The 6,376-nt window shown below is 37.6% G+C and overlaps 1 long non-coding RNA gene across 2 annotated transcripts; it reads right to left on the bottom strand.

The window, feature by feature from the left end:
• Nucleotides 1–2,651: 2,651 nt before the first annotated feature.
• LOC139436083 (uncharacterized) lies at nt 2,652–5,673 on the bottom strand. 2 transcript variants are annotated; one of them, XR_011645296.1, is made up of 5 exons: nt 5,584–5,673; nt 4,846–4,924; nt 4,639–4,750; nt 3,350–4,364; nt 2,652–2,997 (listed from the first exon to the last, which is right to left on the bottom strand). It is a non-coding gene; the product is annotated as an uncharacterized lncRNA (long non-coding RNA). The 2 variants fall into 2 exon arrangements; XR_011645295.1 differs by lacking the exon at nt 2,652–2,997 and having other exon boundaries at nt 4,062–4,364; nt 4,639–4,747.
• Between the last annotated feature and the right edge of the window lie 703 nt (nt 5,674–6,376).

Below are 6,376 nucleotides of genomic sequence, written 5' to 3'. Positions count from 1 at the left end.
GTATGGTAAAAGGATTATACAAAACTAATTTCAATAATTGATTACATAGACATGAACGGAAATTCCATCAGTTTAAAAGTTGTTATAATTTGTATGTCATGGGTTAGCACCGCTACAAATTGTAAATTCCTTTCACACCCATATCCAACTTCTAATCACAAGTGGAAAACAATAACACATTCGGATTCCTCCTCGCACAATAGTTTGGAAGTATCTGAATATATGATTGCTTGAGACTAGGTTTAAACCTTTTATAGTTGTTGTTTTTATGGTTAATATACTTTTTAAGATGTTATTTGTGTCTAACTTAACTTTTGATGACAAAAACTGCTGAGAAAAACCAAAATTAAGTTGTAGCCTCAAAACAAGGCCTTACTCAGACCTGTTGAACTCATATTTATCTAACTCAATTTAATATTTGTTTGATTCTGTTAGCAGAAGTATGAATGATTGTCATACTTATCAAAAAAGAGTACGTAATACTCTTTACGTACGTAATAATAATAATATTTATTTCACCGGGATGATCATTGATCAACTTATATACAATTGTTCAGTAATTATAGACATTTAAATCTTAATATCTCCTCGTTACATTCTTCATATGTCAAGGGGTCAAGGGTCTGACTCTGATTGTCTTTCTTTTCTCAGAGGAATGTAGAGGTCATCTTCCGCTGTCAGATCAGTAGTCTGGTTAATGTCACTCTGATCCATCAGAGGAATGCAGGCAGGCTCCAATGGGATGAGGCCTTCAGGCAATTATGTCTGAAAGCACTAGAGATTCAATCTTCTCCTGGCCTCATCCTAGAAAAGCACATTTAATGTAAACAAGTATGTCACCATGAGGTTTATGCTGTTGATAGCAACAACACTATATTTATCAATCAAGCCTGATGAAATTAATCATCTAAATAAAATTCAAGACTGCCTCAATCACTTAAAAACGTGGATGACCTTAAAGTTTTTGATGTTAAACACGACCAAAACTGAAGTTATGTACTCGACCCGAAGAATCTAGGAAACAAATTATCTAAAGATATACTAACTGTGGAGCTATATATATATTATATTATTTAATAGTTTAACATTTATTTTCTTGCTGTTTATAGTGTTTATTATTATTATCATTTATTTATATGTATTTTTAGTGTCATAAGTTAAAGTAGTTTCTATGCTTTTATTTTGAAGGCATGTTTTGGGCACTGGGCACCTGGTGTAATTGTATATATTGGAGACAGGTGGGTGGTGGGAGCCAGAGCACTAGTAGGAAAACGGTTTTTTACCAGGGTGTTTCAAGCCACACAAAGGAAAGCCATAGGAAAGGCTTAAAGAAAAGAGATATACACTGTTAGCCCGGAGTTCATATCTAATTAAATAATGAATTACAAATTACTGACATTATTTAAGTTTCATTGCATTACTATCAAATGTAAGCTTATTCTACTTGCTGACTACCAAATGTAAGCATATAATACTTACATGTGTTAGTTAAGCAATGTGTCAATAATTTTAAGTTAAGTAACTTCACATTATGAAGTTTTAGTCATGTTCGCAATGCATTATGGGAAAGAGAAGGATCTGGATGTGCCGCAGCCACGTTTCCAGCTCGCAATTTCTCAGTCGGACGCAACCCCACTTTGAACGCCGGACTTGCACCCTTTCACCGCGCTGTCTACGCTTCCAAAGGAAGGACGCTGCACGGCTGCCTTATCTACTGAATCTGGTGAGTGATTTAGCTAACAGGGCTTGGTTGAATTCTCGTACTTTTGGGTGTAACACAGCCACAGGAAATATCAACTGGCGGGAACACGGTGTGGGCTTCTCTCGCATTGTTTAAAGAGCTTACGAAATGAAGGACAATACTGTTCTTATTACGATAATATATATACTATTATTAATGGGAAATCATGTCATTCATGACAATATGCCCGCAGTATTTATAAATCGTGGTTTATTACAACTTTCCATGCTCACTTCCGATGTTACACGACCGCTCCGAACAAAACAGCTTTCGCCGGTTAGTGACGTCAAGCACGTCACGAGTAGAACACCTGTTGAATAATACACTACCTCTGTGGCTGATGTCGGACTCTGGAGACAGAATCGAGTGACAGACAAGACTCATTTGGCGGAGATCCGATGCGGCAACAGAACACAGACTGGTATACATTTGACTTTAATTCATAGAGATTCTCAATAAATAGTAAATAAATAATAATACATCGTAATGTAGCAGGCAAACTTGGCTCAGGCAACAGAACAGAGACTGGTATATACATTTGACTAAAATTCAGAGATTCTCAAAAAATAGTAAATAAATAATAATGACTCTGCTGAAATAACCAGTTTAGATACATATAGCTGGTCAGGCTGTTGTAAATTGACCAGCCAGTATATATTAGGCTGGAATGGTTGGCTGGAGAGGGGTTTTGGACACTTCAGCTGGCCAGGATGGCTGGTTTATCCATCTATCACCAGCTTATGTTTAATAATAGTATTAAATATACCCTGCTGGGAGCTTACCAGGATTCCAGGTGACCAGCATACATTAAATACTGGTATGATTATTTAAACAAGAGAACATAAATATATTACAAAGATTCATTGTGTCATGTATTCTGGTATCTACAAAATAAAGACATTGTATAGTGTTCACAATAGTATTTTAATTTAATAAATAGCTAGTTAATATAATAAAATACACAGTAACAATACAATAATTATACAAATAACAACCAACCTGCAAATCAACCTACACATCAAAATAAATACATTATCTAAAACCGGTGCATTTGATTTAAAATAAAAGTAATGCATAGAATTCAATATTTAAATGGTAACAAAAACCGTAACACTATGTATGATAAGAACAAGGCAACAAAGAAAGTGTTTGTTGTTTTTCCTTGTTCATGTCTATAATGTTTCCCGTTGTGTAGCGTCCAGCCTTTCCCAATCTAACCTGCACTTCTGTCTGTTGAAGCCACTTCTTGAAGCAAACTGAAAAGAAATGTACAGATATAAGTACACTGTAAAAAGAAAACTTAATATTTACGTTAACATTTGGGCTGCTGTGGTTGCCAGAACAGTTAAAGTATAATACATTACAAATTACAGTTGGTTGGCATAGAGTCTAGACGTTACAGTCAACAATTGCTTATGGTGAATTACAATGGCAAAAACAAATAGAGCTAGTGTACACGGTGCAGCTGTATTATCTGGGAAATAGAAGAATCGGATCAGGATTCGGTATTGGCAGACAATCAATATCAAATGAATCGGATCATTATTACCTTTGTCGACTTGCAGCCTAAATACAAAGATAACTCCACTCCTCTCCTACCACTCTTACCTCTAATAAGCCTTGGTAGAACTAGTGTCCGAGTCATAGGGTCCAGAGGCCTGTACTACGAAGCCGGTTCAACCTAACCTGGATATGTTTGAGTTAGCCGGTTGGCCTAATCCAAAACATACGTGCTCTTGCTAAACGGTCCTACGACGCGGGTTATCAAGTGGATCGCTCAAGCCAGCTGTGTCCTATCTAGTTAGGTGCGCGTTCACATGAAAGGGGTGGTATCTGGAGCATTCGACCAATCACAAAACATGGAGAAGCGTACCGACAGCGCAGCGTCATACTTCCTGAATGAAAAGTGCACTTTAATACTAGTCAAATATGAAGAAGTTAAACTTTAAACATCCATGACTTAAACACTTGATCAGGATCAAAGCCACAGAGCTGCACCTGCAAGGTGAACACAGCTGGGAACAGAACAAGTGTTTGAATGCGTACATTAACAGGTTTATGATATCACTGCCTATCTAAAACACGATCTGACTTTCATTACATTTGACTCGAGTGTTTCCTCAACTTAATGTGTTGCTTAAAATAATACTTCTGCATACAGTATGTGACACTGAGTGTTGCACGGCCAGATACGGCTCAGCTGACTCAGATAAGGAGATATATGATATATTATGAAGTGATATGCCGCGGACTGTACTTAATGTACTCTGATCCGGTTACTTATGTTGTGGCCGATATTTAAGTAAGCTTTCTTAACCCTGCAACCTAACCTGCTCCGGGGCAGTTTAGCCGTTCAGCATAAGTTACCATGGAGATCTAGCCCGCTAAAAAGAGAACCAGCTTCGTAGGACCGGAAAGCCGGAGTTTTCCCTGAAGTTAGCCGCGAAGAGAACATCCTGCTTCGTAGTACAGGCCTCAGGACTGACTGAAGACATGTGGAACAGAGGACAGGCATGGTTCCATGTACAGGAAACTGGAACTTTGAACAGGTGTTTTCATCTTTTCTGCCTGAAGATTCACAAGTTCTTGATCAGGTGTTTGATGTGGGCTGGCATGATCCTTTCTGCAGCGATAAATAAAGAAAACAAAGATTTTTTTTTTTAATAATGGTAATGATGGTAACAACAATAATATTAGTATAATTATGTATATAGCTAGCACTTACACAATTGCAAAGTGATTCTCACAACAAAAATAAAGAACAAAACAATATCAACAATAAAAAACAAATTATTACAGGAATGTTGAGACAAATAAATGTTTTTTTCAGGAAATGACCTTCCAAAGGCTAAATTCAAACTCAATACCATAAATAACTGGGTACCAAAGTGCTTTACCTGATAGAACACGCTCCACACGGAGCAGCAACCATCCGGCTCGGCCTTTTGCTGCATATCATCTCCTCCCTCTATCTCTCTCTCTCTGGTGTTAGGTTCCAGTAGATCTCTACTATCCAATAAAACAGAAATTCCCCAAAAAAATCATATTAAAAAAAGTTAAAAACAATGACTTGCTGTTGGCATTGAAATGGATTAGAATCTCACCTTTTTCCTGGATGTCAGGAAGGCCATGGAGTCGTTCCCTTCAAGTCCGCAACCAGTCATAGGAGTTCAAATGCAAAGCCTGAATGATGACAAGAGCGAGAGACATACATTTTACAATTATATTTTTAATTCATACCAGAGCAGTGTGTACAGGCCCTGTACGACATGCAAAGAACAGATCAAATCCCCTGACAGACTCACACACTTTGGTGATGTCCTCATCTGATAATGTTTCATTTTTTAGCAGCAAAGTAACATGAATGTCAGACCCAACTCATTTACAGTATGTTTTGCATCTCCTCAACAATGGTCTGTATAGTTGAGTAGAAAAAAACTGTCCCTACAATTTCAGGTAGATTAACACACATTTGTAAGAAAAGTTTACAATGAAGCACAAAATCCCTCTTTGTATTAAGCGAGCTGCCACAGAAAGTGCAGCTTAACATGCTAACCTTTGGTGAGCTACAGTAAAGCTAACTTCATGCTCAACACAAAACCTTTAACGTGCATTACATTGACGATTTTAAACACAACTTAACTTTCTCTACTTGTAAGATAACGTTTAGTTAACTTACCCTTAAATAACTACATCACGTTTTTCAGTGGAAACACAAACTGCAGAAAACGTTAGCTGCTAACTGTTGTTAGCTAAGACAGCTAGCTCTTAAGGGAAGTAACATAGCCTCATGGCAAACGTAAGGTTGAGTTAACGTAACGTTGTAAGAAAGCAAAACGAACCTTCGAGAAAGCGTTTACTCTCTCTCCTTAGCGGGCATTGTTGATTGTTCGAAACACGATCTCTTGATGTGCTGCCCCACACATCGTCGGTTTCATCGACCCCGGGTTACCTGGTCTAGCAAAGGTCCGCCTCGTACGACGCACTTGTTTTGTCCATATACGCAACATTTGATCATTTTTTGGCCACAAAAACATCCCATAACCAGATGTTGAGACGGCCCCACATCCCCATACAACATATCGCTTGCCAATTATTCTTGGCGTCTTATTGCTGTGCATCCTTTGTCGTAATATTTGGCCCTTCAATGCATTCAAACGGGACTGAGCTCAGCTGTGTTCCACTCATGACGTCACCGCCGGAAATGGCCGAAGTTGATGTTTCCGGCGCAACGAACGATTGTTACTAACTGACAACTTTTGTATGCTGTTATAATCGTGATTTATTAAAAATAGATCAATAATAAAAAAATCATATGGCACATTCCACAATACAAATGCAACCTCTATCATATACTAAGCCCACTAACAGGTGCTAAAAGCATTTCGTAAGCTCTTTAAGTACTTGTTAGAGGAAAATAAAATGTTAACAGACTTTGACAGTTACAGGTAAATTCGAATAATGCTGCCGTTTATTTTCTGAATTAAAGTTCCATTCGTTGGTGCGCCGTGGAACGGACTTTTTATTTTGGCGGAAGCATTACGATCATTTTTAAGTCAATTAAATCATTTTAAAATATATATTATGAATCATTTGTTTGTTTTTTAGTATGTAGCCGTGTAATAATCGGTATAA

The sequence above is a fragment of the Pseudochaenichthys georgianus genome, chromosome 22 (assembly GCF_902827115.2).
Source record: "Pseudochaenichthys georgianus chromosome 22, fPseGeo1.2, whole genome shotgun sequence".
NCBI lineage: Eukaryota > Metazoa > Chordata > Actinopteri > Perciformes > Channichthyidae > Pseudochaenichthys > Pseudochaenichthys georgianus.
This window is presented reverse-complemented; position numbering and strand designations above follow the sequence as displayed.